The 12906-nt window shown below is 35.3% G+C and overlaps 1 pseudogene; it reads right to left on the bottom strand.

The window, feature by feature from the left end:
• Positions 1–9256: 9256 nt before the first annotated feature.
• On the bottom strand, positions 9257–10081 carry LOC118581815 (annotated as a pseudogene).
• Between the last annotated feature and the right edge of the window lie 2825 nt (positions 10082–12906).

Here is a 12906-nt window from a genome sequence, read left to right on the forward strand (position 1 = left end):
ATTTCTGAGATGTCTGTTTTCCATGAATGGCTCTAGGAGTAAATGCATGTAAGATCTATTGTCATGTTCTTATGGGAAGATAAGTGGGCAGATATCTCATCTGCTCTCTTGAATTATGTTTCTCCATGGACCCTTCATCAATAAACTTGGTAATATCTCACATAAGCCTTCTTGTACATTACTTTTATCATTAGGACTATATTCTGGCAATGAAATAAGCTTAATTTAAAAGCAATATATAGTTTTTTTTAATTTTTTAAAGAATTTCATACAATGTATCTTGACTGTATCCACATTTCCCTCAAGTTCATCCCAGATCCAGTCCCTTGCCTCCCTCCCCATTTTTTATTCTTGTTTGTTTGTTTTAAGAAGAAACTTTCTCACACCATGTTTGTGATGTTCCCTGAGATTTAACTGTTGGGTTGTGCTGTAAATAGATTAGCTGGGGGCAGAGACTCTAAAGTCTCCTATTGTCTATAATTTCACCAGTTATGCTTTCTGTAATGGTCTCAGTCAGCTGCAAAAAGAAGCTTTCTCGATGAGACATGAGTGATACACTTTCTGTGGATATAATGATAAATACTTTAGAATTCAAGGAGAAATATTACTGAGTTAGTAGATGGGTAGTAGCAGGCTCTCATCTAGTTTCCATAGCCTCACAGTCCATGGATGGTTGGATAAGTTTGCAGTGTGCATGAATTCTTATCCTGTAGGCTTTAAGTCCAACTAGGTGATGGTTCATTCCCCCTGGATACAAGTGCCACTACTGCAGCTTTTGGATTATTCTGTCATGCTGTTAATTTTTGTGGTTTGTAGATATTATAGAAGAATAGGAGTATTTATTGCTATTCACTGTTAGTAGAATGCATGGCTTCTCCTGAAACTATAACAGTTATACCTGAGTGAGGAGGTTACCAGGACAGATATAGATCAGTTCTTCAAATCCTATGTCCAAAGAGTGTGGTGTCTTCAGAAATTGAGTTTTATCTTCTTTGCCTGAAAGACATCAAGAATAATAACAGTAGTGTATATTGTCTGGGGTTTCTGGGACCCTGACCAGAAACTCAAATGGAGGTTTCCCATTACTGATACTTGGGTTAATATAAGAAATTTTATAGTTTTAGGAGAGCATTCTCATCCCAGCTGACATACCTTCATAAACATAGCCATCATAAAAGTTTTACATAACATTTTATTAAAAATGAGTTAAATGTAGTCAAAGTTGTCCTGGTCCCACCCTGTTCCCATGACCTTGCAGTCCTGCAGCTAGCTGCTCAGACCCAAATGAATGCATAGAGGCTTATGTCAGTGATGAACTGTAAGGCCTAATGGCTCAGTCTTCTTGTTAGCTAGCTCTTTCATCTTAAATTAACCCATTTCTATGAATCTATTGTTTGCCACATGGCTTGTGGCTTACTGGTAATTTGCATCTTGCTTCTGCTGCCTATAGCTAGAAGTGTCTCCCTGTTCTCTCTAGTTGGAATTTCCTGCCTAACCTTATTCTGCCTCACCATTGGACAAAGAACTTTATTTACCAATCAATCAGAGCAATACATATTCGCAGCATACAGAATGATATCATTCATCATTTCCTCGTTTCTTTCTACTCAAAAAATGTTTTAAATTTAAAATAGTAAAATTACATATAACAAAACAGTTATCCAAGCAAGAATTATAGTTATAATATCTAGTTTATTTGCATTTGGCAAAATTAAAGAAGATATCCTATCTATCCTATATTTGTAAGTCTAAGGTTTCATATCTATCTTACCTCTTATCAGAACCAAGGAAAAACATAATTATAATTATCTAGTCTTTCACTACATCAAAGAGTCCAGAAGAACATAATTTCACCAAAGTAAACAGGAAGAACATTGTAAGCAACTTCAAAAATCTAGAATGACAGAGACAGCTGGCTACCTGGACAGTCATCCAAAGTTCCTCTGTAATGTTGAGGCATCCATTCATCAGCCTACAGGCCTAGGGTCTCTTAGTCACACTTCTCTCTGTGTCCTGTAGAATGTCTGGCAGTTTCTTATGAAAAGCAGGAACCTGAAGGACCATCACTTTGCAAAGTTCAGTGGATGCCTTCCTATGGGTCCTGCCTATCCACTTTATACAACATACTGTCAAGCAGTGGATATAAGGGCACTTTTATGCCTAGTGGCTAACTTTTGCCACAAAGAAAGCAAACTCCACAATGAGTTTCTTCAATGCCCATTATCTTCTCTGAAGTAGATTGGTGCTGCCAGGAGCAAACATGTCTCATTTTCCAGAAAAGTCTAAGTTTTAAAAACATTTTAAATGTCATATTCTGTACATCTTTGAAGTATTTAAAGATTATCTACCTAACTAAATTATATCTATGTATATAACTAGAAAATTTAACATGATTATAAGTTTGACTATTATAGAAGACTAATTATTAATTTGTATTTCTTAATTATCCATTACTATTTAAATAAGCTGCACAAACATAATACATTAAACTAAGTAGAAATATACACACAGTATAACAAAATTAACTTTAAATTTGTAATAAACTAAAATCTATAGCACTGAAAACATTTTAAATATGTTGTTGCTCTTTAAAAGTAGATTCATTAATCTATCCTTTTATATTATCATATCTGTATCCTATATTTATATATTATATCCCCCTTCTTCTTTTAGAAAAATATTGACTATGACCAATAACAATTTCTAAACAACAACCTAAACATAGACAAACATCTATAATCTATTTTTTGGGAATGTGGGCATAGATTTTTGGGCTACTTCCTGCTAATAGTGGATGCTGGTGTTCTTATGAGGATACTGAGACAATTTAAGTTAATGGTCAAGTCCTGGGAAGACCAGCTATAACCTTTGTTGATAAGTACACTCTGTTAAGTTTCAGGAGGTCTTGCTTGATCATATCTGATTCCTCTTAACCTGGAACAACTCCATAACTCTTTCTTTCTGTAGATACAGAAGCAGAGCCTCCTTTCCAAAGCAACATATTTTTTTATCCAAATTTTGAAGTCAATATAACTTTAAAATATACACATTGGTTTAACTCAGCAGCCTTTAAAGTAAATGTCCTTCTGCAGTTAAAAATCCCAAAGACAATATAATCTAGATTATCTGTGTGATTTCCATCTTATGTAGCTTATTTTTGTATTACTTTTAATACTTTTTAATTTTTAAAACTATTTCTTTATATAACTGCCTGTATTTCTTTTCCTCTCTTTTTCAAGCCTCCATACATTTTTACACACATTGTGAAAACTGTTCAGGGTTTATCCCGTTTGCATTTTTCTTATTGTGACTCTATTGCTTTAAACTGTAGTGTTACTAGAACTGAAATGGCAGCTTTGGCTGCTGGCTCCTCCCACTTCAGCTTCTCAACAGGGCAGAGCAACATTTACCACCAGCTCTAGGGGAACCATGCTCATTGATGACTCTGTGAAGCAGTAGGTCTATGCTTCCATCCAGCAGTGTGTAGCCAAAAAAACTGTTCCTTCATTTTTTTTTTTTTAGCAAAAGCTAAATCCACCACACTGACTGTGCTGCATGGCTTGCAGACCCACAGTGTACAGAGGCATGCTGCAATCAGGCCCATATGCTATGAACCCACCATACTGTAGATCAAGCTTGCAGGCTGCAGGGGCATCTCAGTAGCACAACTTTCCTGAGAGACACAACTAGGAAGCTGTTCTTGGCTCCATTTTAGAATTGTTTTTTTTTTTTTTTAAGCTCTCTGATCTTGGGTGAAAATTTTTGTCCTAGTTAAAGAAATATTCATGTTATATCATCTAGCAAAGATGAATGAAATGCTACTGTGCTGATTAATTTTGAAAACTTGTTCTAAACTGGTCATCTGGAAAGAGAGAAAGTATCAGTTGAGGAATTACCTCTAACAAACTGTCCTGTAAGCATGTTGATGAAACATTTTCTTGATTAGTGATTGATAGGAAAGAATCTTGCTCACTCAAAGTGGTGCCATCCCTAGGCAGGTGGCCATGGGTTCTATAAGATAGAGCTGCATAAGCCATGGAAACCAAGCCAGTAAGCAGTACCTTTCCATGATCTCTGCTTTAGTTTATGTCTGTACTTTCTCATTGAGTTCATCACTGGTTCACCTCAAGGATGGACTCTAAACTGTAAGATGTAATAAACCCTCTGTCCAAGTTTGGTTTTGGTCATGATGTCTTATCACAGTAACACAAAGCAAATAAGGAAAGCAACCTTCAAATTTTAAAAGCCTTTATAAACAGTAAAACCATAGAATACTGTGTATAAAGACTCATGTATTGCTTATGAATTTATATACACAGCATTTTTATGTATCCAGCAACTAAGTTAAGAAGCAGGTGTTAGCATTTCATAAGAAGCCCTCTTCATTTCTTTTAGGCATTGATATATTCTAAATTTAATCACAAATTTCATCTCCTCTACAAATAATATGGTTGGCATGTGCTTATACATTTGAGAATAAGAATAGCACACATTACACAAGTTGTGAAAGGGAAAAATCAGGAACCATCTTGAGAGATGCTCATGTCACTCTAAAACTGCTGGTCAGCAAATACTTTGGAGGAGGGGAGGGGGAAGCATCTCTCAAGATGGTTCCTGATTTTTTCCCTTTCACAACTTGTGTAATGTGTGCTATTCTTTTCTCAAATGTATAAGCACATGCCAACCATATTATTTGTAGAGGAGATGAAATTTGTGATTAAATTTAGAATATATCAATGCTATAAAGAAATGAAGAGGGCTTCTTATGGAAATGCTAACACCTGCTTCTTAACTTAGTTGCTGGTTACATAAAAATGCTGTGTATATAAATTCATAAGCAATACATGAGTCTTTATACACAGTATTCTATGGTTTTTACTGTTTATTAAAGGCTTTTAAAAATTTGAAGGTTGCTTTCCTTATTTGCTGTTTGTGTACTGTGATAAGACATCATGACCAAAACCAAACTTGGACAGAGGGTTATTACATTTCAGTTTAGAGTCCCATCCTTGAGGTGAACCAGTGATGAACTCAATGAGAAAGTACAGACATAAACTAAAGCAGAGATCATGGAAAGGTACTGCTTACTGGCTTGGTTTCCATGGCTTATGCAGCTCTATCTTATGAACCCATGGCCACCTGCCTAGGGATGGCCACCACTTGAGTGAGGCAAGATCTCTTCCTATCAATCACTAATCAAGAAAATGTTTCATCAACATGCTTACAGGACAGTTTGTTAGAGGGTAATTCCTCAACTGATACTTTCTCACTTTCCAGCATGAACCAGTTTTAGACCAAGTTTCAAAATTAAATCAGCACAGTAGGCATTTCATTCACTCTTTGCTAGATGATATAACATGAATATTTCTTTAACTAGGACCAAAAATTTTCACCCAAGATCAGAGAGCTTTAAAAAAAAAAACAATTCTAAAATGGAGCCAAGACAGCTTCCTAGTTGGTTCTCTCAGGAAAGTTTGTGCTACTGAGATGCCCCTGCAGCCTGCAAGCTTGATCTACAGTATGGTGGGTTCATAGCATATGGGCCTGATTGCAGCATGCCTCTGTACACCGTGGGTCTGCAACCCATGCAGCACAGTCAGTGTGGTGGATTTAGCTTTTGCTAAAAAAAAAAAAAAAAAAAAAAAAAAATGAAGGAACAGTTTTTTTTGGCTACACACTGCTGGATGGAAGCACTAGACCTACTGCTTCACAGAGTCATCAATGAGCATGGCTTCCCCTAGAGCTGGTGGTAAATGTTGCTCTTGCCCTGTTGAGAAAGCTGAAGTGGGAGGAGCCAGCAGCCAAAGCTGCCATTTCAGTTCTAGTAACACTACAGTTTAAAGCAATAGAGTCACATAAGAAAAATGCAAACGGGATAAACCCTGGACACAGTTTTCACAATGTGGTGTAAAAATGTATGGAAGGCTTGAAAAAAGAGAGGAAAAGAAATACAGGCAGTTATATTAAAAGAATAGTTTTAAAAATTAACAAAAGTATTAAAGGTAATACAAAAATAAGCTACATAAGATGGAAATCACACAAGATAATCTAGATTATATTGTCTTTTGGGATTTTTAAACTGCAGAAGGACAATTACTTTAAAGGCTGCTTGAGTTAAACCAATGTGTATATTTTAAAGTTATATTGACTTCAAAATTTGGATAAAAAAAATGTTGCTTTGGAAAGGAGGCTCTGCTTCTGTATCTACAGAAGAAGAGTTATGGGAGTTGTTCCAGGTTAAGAGGAATCAGATATGATCAAGCAAAGACGCTCCGAAACTTAACAGAGTGTACTTATCAACAAAGGTTATAGCTGGTCCCCAGGACTTTGACCATTAACTTAAATTGTCTTCAGTTATCCTCATAAAGAACACCAGCATCCACTATTAGCAGGAAGTAGCCCAAAAATCTATGCCCACATTCCCAAAAAATAGATTATTAGATGTTTGTCTATGTTTAGGGTGTTGGTTTAAAATTTATTGGTCATAGTCAATATTTTTCTAAAAGAAGAAGGGGATATAATATATAAATATTAGGATACAGATAATGATAATATAAAAGGAGATTAATGAATCTACTTTTAAAGAGCAAACAACATATTTAAATGTTTTCAGTGCATAGATTTTAGTTATTTTACAAATTTAAAGTTAATTTTGTTATACTGTGTGTATATTTCTACTTAGTTTATATGTATTATGTTTGTGCAGCTTATTTAAATAGTAATGGATAATTAAGAAATACAAATTAATAATTAGTTCTTCTATAATAGTCAAACTTATAATATCATGTTTAAATTTTCTAGTTATATACATAGATATATAATTTAGTTAGGTAGATAATCTTTAACTTTAATACTTTCAAAGATGTACAGAATATGACATTTAAAATGTTTTTAAAACTTAGACTTTCTGGAAAATGAGAACATGTTGCTCCTGGCAGCCACCAATCTACTTCAGAGAAGATAATGGGCATTGAAGGAAACTCATTGTGGAGGTTTGCTTTCTTTGTGGCAAAAGTTAGCCACCTGGCATAAAAGTGCCCTATATATCCACTGCTTGACAGTATGTTGTATAAAGTGGATAGGCAGGACCCATAGGAAGGCGACCACTGAACTTTGCAATGTGGATGGTCCTTTCAGGTTTCCTGGCTTTTCATAAGAAACTGCCAGACATTCTAACAGGACACAGAGAGGAAGTGTGGACTAAGAGACCCTAGGCCTGTAGGCTGATGAATGATGCCTCAACATTACAGAGGAACTTTGGAACTGACTGTCCAGGTAGCCAGCGTCGGCTGTCATTCTAGATTTTTTAAGATTGCTTACAATTGTTCTTCTGTTTACTTTGGTGAAATTATGTTCTTCTGGACTCTTTGATGTAGTGAAGGACTAGATAATTATAATTATGTTTTTCCTTGGTTCTGATGAAGAGGTAGATAGATATTGAAACCTTAGACTTACAAATATAGGATGATAGGATATCTTCCTTTTTAATTTTGCCAAATGCAAATAAACTAGATATTATAACTATAATTCTTGCTTGGATAACTGTTTTGTTTATATGTAATTTTACTATTTTAAAATTTAAAACATATTTTTGAGTAGGAAAGAAAGGGAAATGATGAATGATATCATTCTGTATGCTGCGAATATGTATTGCTCTGAATTGATTGCGTAAATAAAAGTTTCTTTGTCCAATTGGTGAGGCAGAATAAGTGAGGCAGGAAATTCCAACTAGGAGAAACAGGGAGACACTTCCTAGCTATGGCAGCAGAAAAGCACAGATGCAAAATGTACAGTAAGCCACAAAGCCATGTGGCAAAACCAAAGATTCATAGAAATTGGTTAATTAAAGTGAAAGAATGCTAGCTAACAAGAAGACTGAGCCATTAGGCCTTACAGTTCATCACTGACATAGGCCTCTTGTGCATTCATTTGTTGGTCTGAGCAGCTAGCTGCAGGACTTGCAAGGTCATGGGAACAGGGTGGACCAGGACAACTTTGACTACATTTAACTCCATCTTTTAATAAAATGTTATGTAAAAACTTTTATGAATGGCTATGTTATTTGAAGGTATGTCAGCTGGGATGAGAGGAATGCTCTCCTAAAACTATAAAATTTTCTCTATATTAACCCAGAGTATCGGGAATGGGAAACCTCCATTTGAGTTTCTGGGTCAGGGTCCCAGAAACCCCAGACAATATACCACTACTGTTATTATTCTTTTGATGCTTTCAGGCAAAAGAAGATAAAACTCCAATTCTGAGACAACCACACTCTTTGACATAGGATTTGAAAGAAACTGACTTATTCTGTCTCTGGTAACCTCCTTCACTTCAGGTATAAACTGTTATAGGTTCAGGAGAAGCCCATGCATTCTACTACAGTGAATAGCAATAAATACTCCTATTCTTCTATAATATCTACAAACCACAAAAATTAACAGCATGACAGAATAATCCAAAAAGCTGCAGTAGTGGCACTTGTAGCCAGGGGGAATGAACCATCACCTAGTTGGACTTAAAGCCTACAGGATAAGAATTCATGCCACACTGCAAACTTATCCAAACCATCCATGGACGTGAGGCTATGGAAACTAGATGAGAGCCTGCTACTACCCATCTACTAACTCCAGTAATTATTTCTTCTGTGAATTCTAAGTATTTATCAATTATATCCACAGAAAGTGTATCACCTCATGTCTCATCGAGGAAAGCTTCTTTTTGCAGACGTGACTGAGACCATTACAGAAAAGCATAACGTGGTGAAAAATTATAGACAATAGGAGGACTTTAGAGTCTCTGCCCCCAGCTTAATCTATTTACAGCACAACCCAACAGTTAAATCTCAGGGAACATCACAAACATGGTGTGAGAAAGTTTCTTCTTAAAACAAACAAACAAGAATAAAAAATGGGGAGGGAGGCAAGCGGACTGGATACTGGGATGAAACTGAGGAAATGGGATACAGTCAAGATACATTGTATGAAATTCTTTAAAAAAATTAAAAAAAAACTATATATTGCTTTTAAATTAAGCTTTATTTCATTGCCAGAATATTAGTCCTAATGATAAAAGTAATGTACAAGAAGGCTTATGTGAGATAATACCAACGTTTATTGATGAAGGGTCCATTGGAAGAAACATAATTCAAGAGAGCAGATGAGATATCTGCCCACTATCTTCCCATAAGAACATGACAATAGATCTTTACATGCATTTACTCCTAGAGCCATTCATGGAAAACAGACATCTCAGAAATTTATCCTTCTTTTCGCGAAACCACTTGCCTGACCCCAAGACTTTCTGTAGGGCATTTCTTCATCTCTGTGTTTCTCAGCAGGTATACGATCAGAGGGGTTGAACATGGACTATTATGGTGTACGAAAAGAGCAAACACTTTTATCTTCTGGGAAGGTGGTAGCTGGTCTGATGTAAATGAATAGAGCAGGTGCAAAAAACAGGATTACAACAGTTTAAGTGGGAACTGCAAGTAGACAGAGCTTTCCTTTCTGCCTCTCCACAGAGTATGCCCTTATGGTTATAATATGAAAAAATAAGACAGTATCAAAACAACAAAAGTTCACTCAAGCAATTAAAAGCCAGAGTTTAGCAATGACTAAGAAACCAATTATGTATGTGTTGGAACAGGCCAATTTCAACAAAGGGTTACACTCACAGAAATAGTGATCTATCTCATTTGGGCCACAAAATGGTAAGAAGACAGTGAGAAGAAGCTGACTGGCTGAGTGCACAAATCCCCCCAGAGCAACAAGCCATGATGATCAGGTTACACCTATGCTCTGCTCATGATTTGGTGTAATGCAGTGGCTTGCAAATGGCCCACATACCTGTCATAGGCCATCCCTGTGAGAATAAAGATTTCAATTCCTCCAAATAAATGAGTTGTAAAGAGCTGTATTCATGCAATTATTATAGGAAATTATTTTCCTTTTCTGCCAGTAAGTCCAGTCATTACATGGTTCGGGTCACTGTGGATGTGTAGCAGAGGTCAGAAAAGTGAGAGGTAGTTGAGAAAAGAAGTACATGGGTTGGTCAAGAGCTGAGAGCATGTGATAGAAACCATTATGAGTACATTGCCTATCCAAATGGCAAGATAGCAAAATTAAAAGAAATTACAAAGCAGAGGACTTCAGTGTCTTATTTTGGGAAAGCCCCAACAGAATAAAAACTGTGATGTTACTGTCTTTCTATCCATGGTTCGGTGTAGACAGAAAAGGCAAGTCCACCTGAAATGACATAATTGAGGAGTTTATGTTTAGAAGTGTCATCTAACATTTTCTTGACCATGCTCTTTTCCATGTTTTCTTTATTAAGATTTTTTTTATTCATTTTAGATACCAACCCACAGATCCCTCCTTCTCCCCTTCTTCGTAACTCCCTCCCAGCCGTCTCTCCAACCACTGGAACATTTCAGCTGAGGCAGGTCCAAACCCCTTATCTTGCATCAAGGCTGTGAAAAGGTGTCCCACCATAAGTAATGAGCTCCACCAAGCCAGGTCATACACCTGGGATAGATTCTGACCTACTGCCTGGAGGCCCCTTTCTTGCTGTGCTAACTTGACTTAATCTACTTCAGCTAAATAATCAGATAATGAAAATCTTGTGTTCAGTTGAATAGTTTTTCACGATTCTGTGAAAAAATAATAAGTGGTATCAAATAAATCTTAAATCCAAATTGAGATTTGTGTTCTGATAACTATCCAATGTAATCCTTTGTACAAATCCATTATACTTTCTAGACAATGAAAATCACAAATAAACTGTTGGTTATCAGAGGAAAGAGTCTCATGTAGGTTGTGTTCTTTTTAATCATTCTATAACGTGCCTTTTGCATTTACCAACAAACTTCATGTGGATTCTCCAATAGAATATAAATGTAACCAGATTTCATAATAGGTTCTTATAGAATCCACAAAATAGTAGAGTGGAATTTATATGTAAAATTCTTCTACTGACTTTTACATAGATATTTATTATTATTAAGCCACTAGGCAAGAACACAACGTGTGTACCCCTTAACTCTCAAAAATAATTTGAATTTGTAACATAGTTTGAACCTAGTGCCTTGAGTCACTTCTCAACTGTCTTCCTATCACGAAGAGTGAGTTTAATTTTTACCCAATAGAAATGTATCGTTATTTGTGATTCCTCACTGATCAGCATTAAAAATCAGAAAACCTTGAAAATTTGGCTACATGGAACTTATGAAACTGTAGTAGATAGTTCCCAGACTAAGACTAGGCTTTTTGAATCATGGACAAGGACTGACTCATTCACAGTTTGTACAATTTTCATTTTTAATACTTCCTAAAGTTGAAACATCTAATTAATTCTTACAAATAGTCTCGAAAGGTTACTTCTTATCTACATCTGTTCAGCTACCATAAATTCAGCATTCAGATATTTCAATGAAATGTTATTTAATTCCTTTTACTATTTGATATACTATCAATGAATACTAACATTCATATTACAAAGACATTGCTTCTTTACTGAAAATAAAGTAGATGTACATGGTTGTCCTCCCCCTACCATTATCCCAGATTATTGTTCACCTCAGTCCACCCAATACAAATCCATTCGATTTTTCTCTCTCTTATGAGAACAAACAAGCATAACAAACAAAACAAAACAAACACAACAAACAAAAACCCCAAAGAAACACAGATCTTAAAAAATGAAAGATAAAAAAAAGGGGGAAAAACAATGCCCCCGACACACAACATAAAAACAACAAATTGAAACGAGATGTGATATCATGAAGCATCAAGATAACAGTAAGATAAGAATGCCAAGAAAATTCAATATGAGAAAAATTTCTACCAAAAATAGCAATTGAACCTTGCTTTTTATGGAAACCTGAATTCTGGAAATGAAAGACTATCATTTTAGTAGTAAAATTTCAATAAAATACGGAATCTAGACTGAAAGGTATAAGACTCTTTTGAAGTAAGTTCTAATTCTTGTCCTCCAAAGCAGATAATAGTATTAATTAGCCATTATTACAAAAAAATATGTAGTTTTACAGTTAGTTCTCTAAATTAGGTTTACTAATATAAATTTCATGGAGCAAAAATCCACATCACATGATACATGTAGCATACACACACACATATGAATGATATGTACTATATGGTTTACAGTATATTATCTAAAGCTTGTTAGACTATTCTCCAGGACAGTCAAACAGCTGCTTTTCAGTTATTTGCTAAGAATATTAATTACAAATATATTGCTGGATCTTGTGTTTCTTGATCAGAAGGTTATAGTTGTTTAACTTTCTCCATGGAATTTTGTTGTTCTTTTTTATATAAAATTTCTTATTATTATTAGTTGCAGGATAGAATATAATCTTCACACTACTTTTCCGCTTCCGCTTCCTCCCTCCTAACCCTTCTGATATGCTCCCTCGCTTTAGTTATCTCTTCAAAATCGCTGGGCCTCTTTTATACACTTGTGATCGTCAATCTCTTTGTGCAACACAGCATAATATTGAGTTTAATTGCCCACTATATTAGTAGTGCCTGTTTTAAAATATTACTGGTAAGTATTTAATTACCTTTACAGGATTTACATAACTCCCTTAGTTACACCTGGTAAATCAAGAGCTGACTTCATAATCATGACCATTGGTGAATTTAAACTTAAAATAAATTGATTTGCTTAAAAAAAAACAGCTCTTAAAGTTGAAAAAAGATGAATTACATTCTTATTTTATTGCTAGCAGATTTGTTTTGAGTTCATTTTTCATTAATAGGTAACAAGTAAGACTTATTAAGAATGTTTTCTTTTGGGAAGCGCGAATTTGCATGTGTCACCAGTATTGATGTGCCACTTAAGAAAGGTAATATAAATATAGCTATAAACACCCTTATCCAGGGATACTTA

Source organism: Onychomys torridus, chromosome 4 (assembly GCF_903995425.1).
Source record: "Onychomys torridus chromosome 4, mOncTor1.1, whole genome shotgun sequence".
In the NCBI taxonomy this organism is placed as follows: Eukaryota; Metazoa; Chordata; class Mammalia; order Rodentia; family Cricetidae; genus Onychomys; species Onychomys torridus.